A 17,447-nucleotide genomic window follows, 5' to 3' on the forward strand; every position below is an offset into this window, starting at 1 on the left:
GAGGCGCTCAATGAGCTCGCGTAACGCGCAAAGCAACGGGGTGCCACTGCCGGGAGTCTACAGGCGGCTAAGGGCGGCACGGGAATCACACAGCAGAGCACATCTGGGTGGTGGCGGAGTAAGGGTGAGCACCAAGTCCAAGCCCAGGCGAAGACGCAGTAGCTCCGCCGTGGTCGAAGAGCCCAGGTAAGCCACTCTTTGCTGGCGGTGCAGCTGCAGGGCGGAGATGGCGGCCTCTGCGGCGAGCGAGCAGTTTTCGCTCAGCACGGAGCCGTCAGTGTCACAACCAGATGATAGCGCAGTTGCTCGTAGATGACGGCTCCGGCTAGCTGCTGCACCGCACATAGGTGTGTGCTGCGTTTTCCCGCGATGCCGACGATCTCTCGCTGTACCTCCGTCGTGAGGTGCCAGGGGAGCAGAGGCTGTAGGAGGGCGTGGCGCGCGTCAGCTGGTCATATTCCTGCAGTGCCGCGCCCATTGTTGAGCGCGGGAATTGAGGTAGGTGCTGCAGGAGTTCCCCGCCGTGTGGTCCGCGGTGAAGGCGGTCGATGTGGTGCAGCGAGCGCTGCGTGGCCTGCAGCTGCAGCGGCCACGCGCCCGCCTCTTGCGAGTTTCCGGGTAGAGGGAGTCCGCAGCGCTTTGCGATGCTGCACCTCCAGTGCCTTCCATGATGGTTTGCGCACCGTGACGAGGGGCAGCGCGTAGAGTATCGCCCCTAAGGCTGCGGCGTTGTAGAGGCGCAGCGCAGCTTGCTGACAAATCTCCTGGCCCCGGGCGGTGAGCTTGTGCACGGTGGCTGTAGTCCTCTTCATCTGCTGGCAGGCCCTGGTCGCCGCGGGGCGGAAGGAGAGGCGCTGGTCGATTTCCAGGCCGAGGTACCCCACGGAGCTCTTCCACGGCAACGGCGTCCCAGGCAACGTCAGCGGCGCCAGGCGGGCGCATCTGCGAGCTCCGCAGGCCATGGCTGCAGACTTCTACGCGCAAAGCGCCAGGCCGAGGCCCCGCAATCGGTCGCCGATAGCGTCAAGGGACCCCTGGAGGCGGTCTCTCACGCGGCAAGCCTCGCCCGGAGGTCCCAAGCACCACAGAGCGATGTCGTCCGCGTATATGGAGATGTACACGCGGTGCCGGTCGCCTGTGGGCAGACAGCCCGGCACTGCCGACATCGCCACATTGAACGGGAACGGAGACAACACCGACCCCTGCGGCACGCCTATATCCACCGGGCGGGGCTGAGAGAGAGCCGCTCCCACGCGCACGCGAATAGTGGGCGCGTTGAGGAATCCCTGCACATAACCCAACAGACGACCGGCCACGCCCGCCTCTTCCAGCATCGCGAGAATTACCGCATGGTGGACGTTGTCAAACGCACTCGACACGTCGAGCAGCAAGAGCAGTGCTACCTGCCGCGCCGCCACGGCGTGCTCGAGTGCGGAGACAACGTCCGCGATTGAATCTGCCGCGCAGCGCATTCCGCGAAACCCTGTCTGACGCTCGCCGAACAAGTCCGCCTCCGCTGCCCGCGCATGCAGGCGTTGGAGCGCCATATGCTCCATCAGCTTGCATGCCGCCAACGTTAGCGCCACTGGCCGGTATCCGCTGAGCTCCGTGGGTGGGCGGCCTGGCTTCGGTATCGGGCAGACGACCGCTGTGCGCCACTCCTCAGGTAGCACCCCGTGTTCCCACACCAGGTTGAGCTGCCGCAGGAGGACTTCACGTTGCTCCGCGTCCATGTTGCGCAGCATCTGGTAGGTAACCCCGACTGGCCGGGGAGCTGAGCGGCGGGTGCAGTGGCGCAGCGCGTCGTTTAGTTCCGCCGCTGTGAAGAGCGCGTTGCACGGGCCGTCATCGGGAGCGGGGAAAGAGACCCTGGCCTCGAAACTGGGGCCCGATGTCGTCAATGCACTGCTCGCGGGGCGCTGTGGCGCAAATCGGTCAGCAAACTGCTCAGCCAGCTGTTGGTTTGTTTGGCCGCTCGAGATGGCGAGAGCGGCCAGGGGATGAGGGTTCGCCTGAGGTGTAGTGATGCGCCGCAGGGTGGTGAAGAGCCGCCGCGAGCTGCGATCCTTCTCCATCGTGTTGCAGAGCGAAGCCCACTGCCGTCGATAGAGCTTGTTGGAGTGACGTCTTGCCGCTGTGTCTAGCCGATTGTAGACGTTCCAGTATTCTGCCTTGTCCGTCCGTCGCGCCCTGCGCTCCGCCTTGTCCTTTTGTCGCGCAGATCGAGCAGCTTATTGTCAGGTGTTGGCTGACCTGCCCGCACCTCTGCGCGACGTGTGGCTGCGACTATGTAAAAAAAAGGAAAGCTGACGCTGAGGGGTCCAGCGTCCAGCGGCAACCACAGCCCAACCATGGGCCCCCTCCAAGCATCGGACGCTCAGTGACCCATCGGCGCCACATCGCGCACCGATCGTCCACCGTACACCCGCGTCCCCACAGAAATCCGCAGGGAAGCGAGAAGGCTACAAAAAAAATGGCTGAGGCTTAACTTGGTTAAGCCTGGAGAATGCGAAGCATCATCGTGTCGCGTAATTTGGAGGCGCACAACCACAGCGACGGCGCGAGGTGGGCCTCCGTTTCTCCACTGCCATGACGTCATTGTGTCACGTGGTGTGGCATCATCGTGTCACGTGATTTGGAGGCGCACAACCACAGCGACGGCGCGAGGTGGGCCCCCGTTACTCCACTGTCGTGACGTCATCGTGTCACGTGGTGTGACGTCATGTATCACGTGATTTGGAGGCGCGTAATCACGGTGAAGGGCTGAAGTGGTAGCTAAAGTAGTATGCTTCGCATAAAAATTGGCAGAGGCATAGCTTGGTTAAGCCGGGAAATTGCGAGAGCAATTTCCGGGCTATCCGGGTGAGCTGCTTTCTCCTTCTGTTTCCCTGTAGACGGCATGGTTGCATACAGTAGGAAACCTCCGCCGTGACTACCGGCGCTCTACACGGACGGCACCCAGATCAAGAGATGTTGAACGCATTCGCCTGGCTGCGTAATATGCACGCCATTTAGCTAAACGTTGTTCCCGCTCTTCACCCGCTTCTTGCGCACGCCGGCGCTTCTTGGCTGCAGCACATCGTTGCAGCTTCACCTTATACACATCATCCGACATATCGTGGAGGATTCGCTGGGACAACTGCGACGAGCCGAGTTGGGGGGCCGCTTTTCAACAGCTGGTATGACGTCACACATAGGTCACGCTAAAGGTCAATGGTGTATTCTCCGGGACGGCGGCCATGAGCGGAAACCTCGAGCAGTATTGCTTTCGCAATAAAAAACATCCACTGGCCACAAACACTACGACCGCAGGCATTAAAACACTGCACTGCAGAACGCTGCGCGCTAGAAAGTATCTGTGGTGGGGAGGCAAACCGGCGACAGAACGAGCGTTCTGGCGACGATGCCGCCAGCAACAATAGAGCAGCCACCGACATTCGTCGCGTCGTGCGTCCGCGTGCGTCCGCGGTGCGTCCGTCGTGCGTCCGCGGTTCCATGAATTCGGTAACGCTTCAACCGGGGACAGGTGTAGATGTTAAAGTCTCGCTCCCTGCACTGTGCTGGAGGCTGGATGACACATCGGAAAGTTCAGCAAACTTCACAGTGCCCCTCAGGGGCACTACAGCACGGCCAGCTAAAAGCGACTCCGAAAGTCAACACGCTGCTCGGCCGTTTCGGCCGAGATACCCGAAACCCAAGCCTCTTTACCCTCGGAGCGCCAAACACCCGTCTTCCCGGCAAGCGCGACGCAGTTTTGTGGGTCAATCTACCATGCCATCTCAAGCTGACGCACGCGAGGGCGTCTTTCTCGGCCGGCGTGGCTCGGTCCAGAATCACGTGACGCCCCCTCCTGTTCTCACTGGCCCTCTGCCGGAGCCCTCTTCAGGCGCGGCGTCGGCGTTTTTTTCTGTTCCGCCAGAACCCGAGAATTTACCAAAAACGTCCATTACGGCGGCAAAAAAAAACGCTTCCGATGCCGTCGAGGCCGACGAATCGCCCGGAAAAACGCTCCATGCCGGCCACGCTTTACGCCAAGCTCATGTGGCGCCACTACCGCTACGTTCGGTTTCGCGCAAATAACAAAAATGTTTTATAAACCCTAACTAAATGTTAAATACACTTTTGTTGCAGTCATAAGGTGCCTTCCCAGTTGTCCAAAAATCCGGCTTGCGAAGCGGATTCGCTCGCCGCAGAAGCGAGGACCTGTTCTCATCTATCGACGCCCGGGCGAGGTGGAACTGCCGCGCCGCTGCTATTTCTCGCTTTTGCAGACCACGTTGCCGCTCGCGGCGTTGCGATCACAGAGGCATACTACTGTCGATCAATATTGACGCGCAGACGTCACCGAAGCTCAGAGAATGACGAGGAATAAGTCCACGCGTCGACGCGTATTTTCACTTCCATGGGTCGAATTTGCGGCTATTTTGTCTGCGATTGAAACTATTTATGTACGGAAACCTAAAAACCGAAATAAAAGCGAAAGTGATGCCGCCACGTGACTGCCTGAAAAGCACTCTAACCGTCAATTGACTCCTGTTACTCTAGAGGATGAGTTCAAAATAAACGCGGAAACAGTTGCGTTTAACCCGATTTAATAGGAAAATTGACCGCACAGGCCAATAATTTGAGGTTTCTAAAAATTCTCGGAGCCTGTAGATCGTTTTCCGCTAGTAAAAAGACGAGCTCAGAATCCTCTTCAGTGCACTTTTAAGTCTCCTTACGTGCCGAAATGCGAAAGCAATCTGCTAACCGGCATTAGGGCAATCTGCTGGACCTGCGCCGTACATTGCTAGGCGGGACTTCAGTGGGTACCGCATGACGGCGCTACGACTGCACGCTAAGCAAGGAGGAAATTTAGCGGAAACGGAGGACATTTGTTACTCGCTTGGTTGCAACATCTGTAATTAACATACTCAAAATTGCTCATGCTGGCATAAGTACATATCTCGAAGATACGTTTTTGAGAACTCTGCATTGACTAGATCGATGCGCCTTTATTCAGCTTCAAACGTCGAAGTGTCCCGGCGGAAACTTGCATAACCTAAAGTATATTGAATACCATGCAGGAAATATTAATGCGTCGTGGCGGAGTAGCAGCGTCCCCGTCTCGGACGCCTGCGACTGGATGTGATTATCACCTAGACCCCAATATCTTTTCTTATTATCTTAATTATCATACAAGTGCGGACACTCTTGCGGACAGCCTTTGCCTACAACATCCGTCCACGCCATACTAGAGCAAAGAAAGGTTTTCGCAATAATAGAGATATGCTGATTAAACAGCTCGGGCGCGCTAACTTACTCGCTCGCCCACAAAGCCTACAACCTCAAAAGTGAAGGGGTTCATGGCGGCTCACTTCTCGAAAAAGCCGTGAACGAGGGAAATGCTCGGGTAAACTGGCCCCCATATTATGGCGGGGGCAATGGGCGCTTATCCCCAAAACATGCACGCTCCATTAATGTGGGCTGTGAAGCAGATCTGGCACCCTTTCCGTGGTCGGTGCACTTTTCCTCACGCCTGTACATCCGTCATATGCTCAAGCGGCTGAGTGCTCCGACCTCGCAGGGCTTTGACTTGTTTTCAGCTCGTCTGCAATTGAAATAAAATCAAATCAAATTTATTTTCCAACAAGTGGATGGTCGCCTGGTTCAAAATGTGTACAAACAGCTTGACAAAGGCCCAGGAAACCAGTAGACAACATAGCAGGAGTAAACAGCAAATTCCAGAAGTTCGACATCCAAAAGCGTTATACAATGCATACGTCACTGTAGCACGATATGAAAACAAAACAAAAAGTTGATCAATAATAAAATCAATGGGAAAAGCTCAAGAAGGCAGACAGTTTGTAAATGCGAGTATGATATTTAAAGTAAGAACATATGTATAGATAGATTATATTAGCACGAAATAGGTTCTCAATTGCTTAGGACTAAAACCAACAGTGTCTTTATATTTGTTGAGAAAAACGGGAAGATTATGAGCCAAGGATCGCAATTTGTAGTCTGTTCTAAAATGCGTCTGTTCTAATAAATTACTAACCCGTACCCGTGAAAACAATATCAGGCATTCACCTCACTGTTTGTTGTAGGCTTTTCTTTATTGCGTCTATATCGGCTTTGAAACCAACGAATTCCCGCACTGCCTTTTTCGTGGGTGGCCTTACATCTGCTTCTTTGATAATCGCTGCATTAGGGGTAGGGATTTTTTTCCGGCGCCGTGGTGAAAGCCCACGCGCATGGTGTCACAGATTCGTGAAGCTAAATAAGCTCTTCACACTGTCCGTCCATTACAGAGTCTACCGGCGGCTGCACTTCCCACTGTAGTGCTTGTTCGCTTGGTTGTGGTGCGGGAATCTCTTCCGGAGGGGTATGCAACCCTCAGACTCTGGGGTCTCTAGGGTCTCTCCTGCAGGTGCGTCTGCAGGCGTTTGTCAAGGCGGTCCTTCCTTCCACAGTGAGGACAAATGACCTAGACTTGCGGCCGTGCTGCACTGTGGAGTGAGTGTTCTGGCTCCAACCACGGATGAAGCGAAGCCCGCAGTCGACGCACTTGAACGGCTGCTCCCCTGAGTGTACCAGCTGGTGGTCGAAGAGATGAGTCCGCTGTGTGGACCGTTTACCGCATTCTTGGCACAGAAAAGCCCACTTGCTCGTGTGGGTCCGTTCATGTCCGTTGAAATTGCCTGTGTGAGGGAAAAGTGAGCAGAATGAGGAGGTTTGGCACACTGAGCGAGAGTGCCTGATAGCCGGCTCAGAGGAGGGAAATAACCATTGCATTACACAAACGCCACATGCGGCCATTCAGTTGCATGTAGCAGCGTTTACAGGGCTGCGAAAGAAGCGCACTGCAGCCAGTCGGAACTGCGGCCACTTCGACGAGGGAGCATATAAAGCTTTGATAGGCAATTTTTCTTTGCATTATATCTGAGAGAAAAATAACTTAAAAAAACACATGCATGTGTAGGTGCTTGGAAAAATGGAGAAATAGATTGCCCGCGAAAGTTCGTTGCCAGCTATTGGGAGTTGGCAGCGATAGAGAATGCGAAGATGTGAACACTCTAATCAAAGAATTTGCCGACTCGCTTCCAAGCGCAGCGACTGTAATGGTGCCCCTCTGTGTCGCAGCTGCAACTACAGGCGCGTCTACACAACTTCCGCTTCTGGACTCAGCGATTTCTGATTTCACATCGGATATCCCTACTCGAATGGCTTGATGCCTCCGTAACGGCGCAAACCATCGCATCCGTTTAAACGCTGCGTCGAACACTTCTTCCTTCTGAAGGATGTCAGAAGGCACGACAAATTCCCCATACGGTGCGGCGACATGCAATCTGTTGTAATTGCACATTTGCCTCTTGAATGAACAGCAGACTAAGTTATCGCAATCCTTTTTTATTGCGAAAGCAATACTACTTGCACTTTCACGCCTTTGCCATGCCGCGGCGGTGACCACCATTGACCTTCATTTGACCTTGATTGCATTAGGTTGGATTAGATTGGATTAGATTAGACTAGACTGGATTGGATTGGATTGGATTAGGTTAGATTACATTAAATTGGATTGGATTGGATTGGATTGGATAACCGATGCATCACCACAAGTCTAACCAGAAGCACCACCACTAGCTACACTACCAGCTGAACCATGGCGTAGGTACGGATAGTGCTATCGCAATTACCGGGCTTAACCAAGCTAAGCCACAGCGAATTTTTTGCGTAGAGAAGCGAAGTGCTTGGAAACGCTGTATTTATATGAAGTCGTGTGGCCAAAGAGCGCCAAACATTGGCCGATGTTCGCTTCATTCTAAAGCCACCACTGTTGGCGATCTATGCGAAGAATGAAGAGCAAAGCTTATTGCAGACTCAATGCTCGGCTTACTTGTGATCGCTCGAGTATGGAGACAAGGCGCAGCGGTACCTTCCGCGCGGACTAGGCTGATTCTCGCTCTCCCGGTGCTCTTCCAGGCGATTTTTCCCAAAGGACAGTTGGTTGCATGTGCCACAGGCGAACACAATCGGTGAAGTGGGTGAATTGTTTCCATCCTCGGAAGGAGAACCGAGCTGAGAACGAACATCTTCCAAACAAATAATTTTAACTCTCCTATCGCAACCGGCACTGTTAATCATCAGTCATCACTGGCACAGCATATTTCTGCAAGAAAAGGCGCAACTGTATCAACGACTTCCTCTTTGCACTTTTTATACTTTGTAATGTTGCTTCTATCATTTACTATCACAACTGCGCACGTAAACCTGAAAAACAGAATGGTGTACGGTCGACGTGCTTTGCCACGTCTTTGGTTTGCTCTTCATCATTTTCGTGTTTGCCTCTTTGAGTTCATTAAATCTTTTTCCTTCAGAAACATTTGTGTTGTTTGATATTGTATTATCGATTACATTGTCAAGTAGTCAGCACTGCTGTACGGGCTCGGTGCTTCAAGGTCCAGTGTAAACAAAATTGAATTGAAAAAAATATACTGCTTGCTCTAAGTTTTATCTTTTATCCCTACGTATTACTTTTATAATGACTAGGTCATGCGGTTTACGGAAACAAGACGGAAGTGTTTTGAAAGGTCCATATTATCAGCACACCGATTAAAAGTGCTCACGATCTTTTTACCTTAGTTGTCAAGGAAGTAGGCACGATTGGAAAGATACATTTTGCTACTAATCCTCTGGTACATAAAGATTATTATATTCTTGTTTAACTGAAGCAAGATCAATGCGCACTGCTGGTTTCGTACGCACTTCAAAATTATAGATATACAGTAGGCATCTATCATATTCTAACTGTCTGTTTAGGACATACCAAAAATGAAATTAACCATTCATGTTAAATAACAAAACGGACGTTTTGACTGAGCTCCCTGGGCTTTAACATACTTAACATCACGAACAACATCACTTTCAATTTCTTTTTCATAGCTTTCTCACTGATATAGGCTCCATAATATTCGAAGTTGATATGCATGAAATTGCTTCTCTTTTTGTCTGAGAAATATGCAGACATTGCCAAAAATAAATGAATTTAATAATCAGGCGGACATTGGCACGTGGCTATGTTACCGCACAGACGCACATGTTGACGGCTGGCGAAAGGCTGATGGGGAGCCAAAGCTAGTTACTGACCTTACCTGGGGCGTCAAACTGCAGAAGAAACAGTGCGTCAACAATAGCAACAAGCATGCACGATGTTCGCGGGAGATGAGAATGAAGGTCCCTCTCGACAGCGTTCATTTTACATCCGCCCCGCCGCGGTGGCTCAGTGGTTACGGCGCTCGGCTGCTGACCCGAAAGACGCGGGTTCGATCCCGGCCGCGGCGGTTGGATTTCAATGAAGGCGAAATTCTAGAGGCCCGTGTGCTGTCAGTGCACGTTAAAGAACCGCAGGTGGTCGAAATATCCGGAGTCCTTCACTACGGCGTCCCTCATAGCCGGAGTTGCTTCGGGACGTTAAACCCTAATAAACCAAACCAAACCAAACTTTACATCCAGTAAAGATGTGTCGAGGTAAGAAGACTTTCACTTCCAACGGAAGTGATAAGGGCGCGTGTCCGACGGCGATAAAGAGAGGCCATAAGCACAAAAGCGAAACATGATGTGTGTCACAGCTAGCTATCACAGCGGATATTTTGCTTCATAAGAAACAATTCACCTCGCGCCTTTGTTATCACAACCACTATGAATATATTTTTGTTTAGAAATAGAAATTGATTTTGAGGGCTACAGACAGTGGCGGGACGTTCTAGAGTGTCCCGTACGCCAGCTCGGTAGTCTTTTGACGGAGCAGTAGGAAACAGTCTTGCGCTGCCAAAACTACTAGACAAAATGTTTCTCCAAGAGGCCCTGTGATTATTGCGGAGTGAAACGCGCTTGAAATGTCTCATGCTGCACTTCCAGCTCTTGTCCTTGTCCGCGTTTATGTCTGGCACACAGAAATCACATTTTAAAGTGGGTAGGAAAAATGAGAGCCCTCGCCTTTTTAAAGTTTCTCAGCGGACTTGGAATAACAGTTGCCACTGATCAGAGGTGCACGGTCGTGCTTTACCGCGCGCTAAAAAGCATCCAAGTCCACTTTCTTCCACCGACCCCGTAAAACGTACCTTAACTGATTTATTGCCGCCTATACAAAAAATCCCCATTGTGGGCTGAGTAGCTTTACCGTATAGCTATCACGGGAGCACAGTTTCTATCAAATCAACCGAGAAAAAGCCTTCTACGCGACAACAGATAAGCCGATAGGGACCTGTCTTCATTTCAGTAGCCGCAGGCTAATTTCGCGCGCGAGCTGCTTGATTAGTCAGTCTCTACCGGAGGTTGCAAAAGTGGCACCCCTTTGGCCCTAGGGTCTGTATGATGTCTTAAGCAACCAATCGGTTCCGTTAGACTGGGGCTTTCTCCCGGGGGACAATGCTACTCACTGAAATATAAATTAAACAGTTTGTACTAGAAAGCTGTAGTTTGCGATGTGGCATACTACTCGAACATTTTATGCCACACCAGCCTTTCACTGATCGGTCGCGCAGAACTACCAGCTGGATATGCGTGCAGAAACGTCTCGTGCTAGCGATTTGCAATAGAAGTATACTGATAAAACGGCTCGCTCGCGCGCTGACTCGCTCGCCCACAAATCCTACCACCGCGGAATTAATCCTTGAAAAACCCTCACGCGAGAGAAACGCTTGTACGAACAGGGCAGCATATTATCTAGGGGGCACTGTGCGTTTACCTGGACAGCATGCCCGCTCTATCAGAGTCTGCTGTCAATGATACTGGCAGCGTTCATATGGTCTATCCATTTTACCTCAGGCCTGTACATGCGAAGAAGTACGAGTGAAGTACACATAGCGGCAAAGTGCTCCAACGGCACTGGCTTCGACTTGCGAAGAAAATACCAGAGCTTCACTAGGGTGTTTGTTGCGTTTTATTTTATTTCGTTCACTATCTTTCTGTTAACTATCTCTTTCACTAGCACTATATATATATATATATATATATATATATATATATATATTTTTTTTTTTTTTTTGGGGGGGGGGAGGGGGGTCTCAGGGTTCCCATGCGCTGGCTTCTTCGTTGCTGATCATTGCGGTGATGTTCCTTTTTTTTTCTGTCGAACCGAGGAGCAAGCGCAAGTGTATGACGTCACTGATCCTTGATGGCATATAAGCGCATATCACAGTGCGCCCTCTGTAGAGGCTACAGAAGGCTGCAGTTCCCTCACTCGTACTTCTTCGCTAGCTCTGGTACGAGAACCTGTTCCGGAGCGGCATGTGAGCTGGCGTGGGGTCTCTCCTCCTGGTGAGGATGCACGTTAAGGCTGCTTTTCTGGGAAACGCTCTTTCCGCAGTGACGACAAACAAGTGAACTAGACATGCCACCGAAAGTGTGCTGCTCTGTGTCTTGACGATTCAGGTTGGCAGCACTGCTCAAATGAAAAGGCCAGGAAAGGCCGTTCGCAAGTGTGGGTCAGTGTATGTCTGTTCAAATGGCCTCTGTAAGGGAAGAGAGAACAGAATGAGGTGAAATGGCACACTGAGCAAGAGAGCATCATAGCCGGCTCAGAGCAGGCAAAGCGAAATAACCGCTCCATAAACACATGAGGTCGTTCACCTATGCGCAGCAGCGTTGATATGGAGCGAAAGAAGCGTATACTGCAGCCAGTTGGCGCAGCGCGCACTGTCATGACGCCGGATAATGAGGCCCTGATGAGCGCTTAATAATTTGTCTCTTCTCTTACAATACATGAGATCAAATTACAATCAGATAAAATTACGAAATAAGTCAAACGCATGTATTGGTGCTTACAAACCGCCGAAATATGTCGGGGGCTCAAGTTCTTTGCCAAGCCACTGGATTGAGCAGCGAAGAGGAAAGCGAACATACGAACCTCTATTCGCTGATTAGCTTCCATGCGCAGCGACGCTAGTGGCGAGCACCTGGTCGGGTGAAATTTTGTCCCCATTAGAAAACCGGTTGTTACCCGCCGCACCAGGGATGGAACGCGAGGTGACCGCTTCGGTGAAGAAAATAACTCGGCTGGGTGACGTAACCACTCGCGTGCTTTTAAAGCAAACAGCGTCTGTTGCAGGTTTGTCGTGTACGGTCAAAGCGAAGTGATTAAGTCAGTATTCCGCCCATCTGAAGACGGCCAAAATAGGCCCAGCTGTGTGTTGCCTCCGTGCACTCGCAGCTCCGATCGTACAAAGACACAGTTTATCAAGGTCGCCGCACACAGACATGAACAATCGCTTTATCCGTACCCACTACCACACCCCACGTGTCTTTCGTTCGCCGTCAGCGCCCGCGTCGTGAACGGAAGCGCGGGCTCCGAACCCGACACCACCGCTGCCGCTCGAGGACTCGGGTGGACCTCCATGGAAGCCCTCGTTGACGTGGCTCACGGAGTTGTGCTCTTCGGGCGGCTTCTAGGACGAAGATGTGGCCACAGCGGCCTGAGTACCATGGTCCTGCGAAGACATCGAGGCCGGCGGCGCGCCGTGCGGCTTGGCCAGGCTTACGGGCGTCGCGTAGTACGGCTCCTTCACCGCCGTCAGCGGCATGTAGTTCTGGTCTTCGTTGGGGTCAGCCCCGGGACTCCCGAGCACCTTGATATCCGGCACGTCTAGGTAGTGCTTGCCCAGGCATTGGGTGGTCGAGACCGACCCACCGCGCCCGTCGTCGTCGCAGTCCTTGTAGTTGAGCACTGGGTTCAGGTGGCCATGCTTGATGGTGGAGTTGGCGTTGATCATGCCGTAGTCCTTAGCGTTCGTGCAGGAGCGCTGGACCGCGACGCACAGCCCGAGGAGCGCGATACAGACGCCCACGAAGAGCACGATGCGTAGGATGATTCTTAAGATCATGGCGTCGGCTGCTTATGCTATAGCGCTATGGTCAACAGAAGGAATGGTGTACCTCATCTGGCAACGGTAGAACGGATTCGCTTCCATGCGCAATTACACTAGTGGTGCTCCTTTGTGTAGAACCCGGGGCTTCATCAACACTTGTGTTTCTGCTTGTGACTTCTGGTTCCTTGTGGGATCTCCCCATTAGGGCTGGTCGATGCGTCTCAGTAACGATGCGAGCTGTCACAGCCGTATAAACGCCGCTCCAATCGTTTGTTCCTTTTGAAGAACGGCGATAGGTATGACAGCCGAGATCGTGTAACGCGGGAGATAGTTGAAGCCTATCACATCGCAGAAACGGGGCACACATGTGTTAGTGACCCTTCAGTTGGCTTGTCTAGTAGGGAGATAAATATTTTGAAAGAGCGATTGAAAACCACGTGTTAATCTTTTCATGAACATCGGTCGGCATGTGCCGTGCAATTACTCCGGGTTTTTTTTGGTCTTTGTTGTATATATAGAAGCTTCTGAATAAAAATTCTTGTAGTTGCAAGTAAGCGCTGTGTCCCCTCTGTGTCGTTGTTTGTTAGCGCCTTGAGTTGTCATAATGACAGCTTCGCCGTGGAATGCGAAGACATGCAATGAGATTCAACAGCGCGTTTCCCTCTCGAACGAACAGATGACTAAGTTATCGGTTTGGTTTGGTTTATTGTGGTTCAACGTCACAAAGCAACTCAGGTTATGAGGGACGCTGTAGTCAAGGACCCCGGAAATTTCGACCACCTGGGGTTCTTCAACGTGCACTGACATCGCACAGCGCACGGGCCTCTAGAATTTCGCCCACATCGAAATTCGGCCGCCGCGGCCGGGATCGAACGCGCGTCTTTCGGGTCAGCAGCCGAGCGCCGTAACCACTGAGCCACCGCGGCGGGTACTAAGTTATCGAACGCCTCCACTTGCTTGGACAGTGAACATGTTTGAAAAACGCTTGGCACTGTGAGCTTATTTGTATGTAGCCTGTGCCAGAGTGCCAAATATTGGCTGATGTTCGCTTCAATTTAACGTCACTACTATAGGCTCCTTATTACGAAAAATCAATAGCAAAGCGCAATGCAGAGTCAAACCTCTGCTTACTTGTTATCGGCGGAGTAAGGGCACAAGGCGCAGCGGTGCCTTTGTTGCTGCCTCAGCGGATGCTGGCTCCGCCAGTGCTCATCTAGAAGCTCTTTTTTGTGGAACAGGTCGCCGCATGTGACGCAGGGTAATACCGTGAGTACAGCGGTTCCATTCTCGGATGGCAAAATCACACGAGTACGAAGATGGACAGACGAAGAACATTCGACTGCTCTTCCATCATAGCCAGAACTTTTAATCGCCAATCATCCCAGGCACACAAAGCGCTACAGAAGGCGCGCAATTGTGGTCTCCACACACTCATTCCTCTCTTTATAGTTTGTACTATTGCCTGTATCATGTTACTACCAAAACTGTACACTCATAGTGAAAAAAAAAAAAGAACGGCAGATGTTCAAGGTGCCTTGTCTTTAGTTTAAAATTTTTCGCAGTTGTGTTTGTCGTTTTCAGTTAAAAATTCTTGCATGGCATGAACAGTTTGTGTTGTCTTCAGTTATGTTAACTATTCCACCATCAAAATCGCGTCCCCTCCTGTAGCGGTTGAGCACTCCGAGGTGCGCTGTAACTAAATCTAAAATATAAGTACTACTGCTTGCACAGTGTTTGATAGTTTCTGTAACCATATCAATTTTGTAATGACTATGCGAAGTGACCCATGCCAACAAGATGCCTGGCTGTTTATAGCTGTCCCAAATTATAGGGATGTCGTTTAAAAATACTCATTGTAAGAAAAAGATAAGGACGAGTCACCACTCTCGTGCTTCGTCGTCATCGCTGATGGTTAGAGCGTGAGTTGTGAGTTCGCAGTTTCTAAGGAAGTAGGGAAGTTTACATGCTGACATGCTGTTGTAAACCTCAGGGAACTTGAATAATATTATAGTTTTGGTTAACCGGCAGACGCACAATTAGCGGTACTGGTTTCATGGTCACTCTAATGAATATAAATACGTCGCATATCTGTATCATTCCTATACAGTTGGGAAGGATGCGCGAAAAGAAAAGAAGTTTTCATTGATCTTAATTTGCCATGCCTGCGTGCTTAAGCTAATAAAGGCACTTTGTACAGCTTACGTTTAAAAGCGATTTATTTTATGTATTCGGTTTTAATGTTTTGTCTACCTTTGAAATGACACATGCTTGTAAGCTACGCTTGTAACGCTACGCATGTCCTGTGTTCACCGGTGTTCGCCAAGAAGGAAAGCTGTTTCTGTGGCTATGGGTGGCACGCAAGCGTCGCAATCTGAAAGTTTTGGGCTCAATTCCCCCGCATCTTTTAAGAAGTTTTATATTTCATTGATCCCACAACAGCACGCCGCATCAGCTCCAGACAACATAATCCGGAGGATGGACAGAAGGGAGAGCTTCCGAGGCCTGTCGCTGTACTTCGTGCCTGACACGCGGTGCAAGGAATGATGGTGGTTCCGGTGGAGAGGGCAGCAGGGACAGCTAACGGGCGACCTCCTGGAACAAAAACTGTTTGATGTCTGCGGAAAAGCGGTAGGCTTTTATGTCTATCGCGAATGAAAACACGCCGCTTGCGTAGCTCGTCAAAGCTCTACTAAGTTCGCATACCTTCGCAATGGCAGTCAGACTGTTTGCAATGACCATGTTGAAGGCACCGTCACTGATGCCCTTCAAGATGTGCCGACTCATCTTCCTCTGCCATAGTTGGGTTGGTGCGTTTCCATAAGTTCACGACGTCCTCGATGTAACTTTGAAGCTTTCTCTTGCCTGTATGCTGCGATCACGAGCGTAGACGCGCTCCTCAGCACGAAGTTTGCGAACGGCATGCAGGACGGCCGGATACGTTAGCAAAGGTGGTCTTAAAGGCAGACCAGGCGGTGATGTCTGAATCATGGTTTTCATAAGAAGTTTTTGCCAACATCAGTTAAGTTGAATATTACATTATTTAGCCTGAGAGCATCATCGCAGTTGTTTTGCCGGCTCACCCGTTCGGACGATGAAAAGTTGTCCTAGACATCTTGGCCGTAGCTGATACTGAAGATAGTGGAATATTGTTGACGTAAGGTGTCAGAACAGGCTGCAAGTGGATGCGGTGCATGGGGTGCTGGCTTGACACCGCCATGGAAACAGACACCGTGCGACTGCGGAGTTCCAGGGCGCTGTCGGAGGTGTGGATCGTGGCACCTTCACCAAGTGAATAGTGGATTGTTGGTGGCTCAAGGCGACCAATGCAGGCAGCAGACAGGTAGCACCTGTAGAGTACAGCCAGCCAGATAAGCAGGTTAAGCCAGAGACTCGCGCTCTAGCTACCAGCGATGATGATGAGGTGTGAGAGTGCAGAGTTGTCCCCATCTTCTTCTTACAATGAGCAGTTTTAAGCGGTATCCCGATAGTTTGGAACATCTTAACAGCCAACCATCTTGCTTGCAAAGACCCCTTCATAGAGTCATTAAAGATTGATATCGGCAGATAAAAGACCAAACACTGAGCAGTGCTTTTATTTTTACATTCCACCTTGGTGCGCTGAGGCGTTACAGCGGGGGACGGGATTTTGATGATGCAATAGATAACATCAGACAACACAAACTGTTCATACCTTGATAGAATTTTTGTCTGGAAATGACAAACACGACTGTGAAAAATTGGAAACTATAGATAAGACAAATCATCTCGACCGTCTGCTGTTCTTTTTTCTAGTATACGTGTGCACTTTTGGTAGTAACATGATAGAGGAAACATTAAAATTATAAAAAGGGGAAAGAGGCAGTGGCGGGAACTATTGCGAGCCATCTGTCCTGCATGTGCCGGCTGGGATCGTTGGCCATTGAGAGTGCATGCAGGCTGTGATGGAAGAGCAGTCGAATATTCGTCGTCCGTTCGATTTTTTTACTCGCGGGAGTTCGCCCTCTGAGAATGGAACCCCTTCAACCGCTTCACACGTGTTGTTCCCCTGCGAGACATGCGGCGACCTGTTCCCAAGAAAAGAGGCTTTGGATGAGCACCGGCTGAGCAAGCATCCGCAGATGCAGCAACAAAGGCACCGCTGCTCCTTGTGTACTTACTCCACCGATAGCAAGTAAGCCGAGGTTTGACACTGCATTGTACTTTGCTATCAATTCTTCGTATAGGACGCGAAAAATAGTAGTGTTATACTTAAGCGAACGTCAACCAATATTTGGCGCTCCTTGACACTCGTTTACATATCAAAATAATTGCCAGGACACTTTGCCAATTGAAATGTTGAGAGGGGAAACCGAGAACACTATGACGTGACGACTTCCGGCGGATGTAACGTCACACCATTCCCGTGGCTTTATATATACCGAAGTTATAAATATTTCGGGGATCTTAGTGTTAGTTACGCTTAATTACACTGTAGTGTAGGACGTCTTCGAAGGCGCTGCGTCGCGAACGGCTAGCGGTACGCCTCGGTTCACTCCCGAGGCAGCGATCAGTCCCAGTGGCAGCGATCAGCGCACACGCTCGAGCATCGGCGCCACTGTC

At 50.9% G+C, this 17,447-nt stretch overlaps 1 pseudogene; it reads right to left on the reverse strand.

Moving 5' to 3' along the window:
• Window positions 1-12,266: 12,266 nt before the first annotated feature.
• LOC149330069 (uncharacterized) lies at window positions 12,267-12,863 on the reverse strand (annotated as a pseudogene).
• Window positions 12,864-17,447: the final 4,584 nt, after the last annotated feature.

The sequence above is a fragment of the Amblyomma mixtum genome, chromosome 9 (genome assembly GCF_055824585.1).
Source record: "Amblyomma mixtum isolate Tamu chromosome 9, ASM5582458v1, whole genome shotgun sequence".
Lineage (NCBI taxonomy): Eukaryota > Metazoa > Arthropoda > Arachnida > Ixodida > Ixodidae > Amblyomma > Amblyomma mixtum.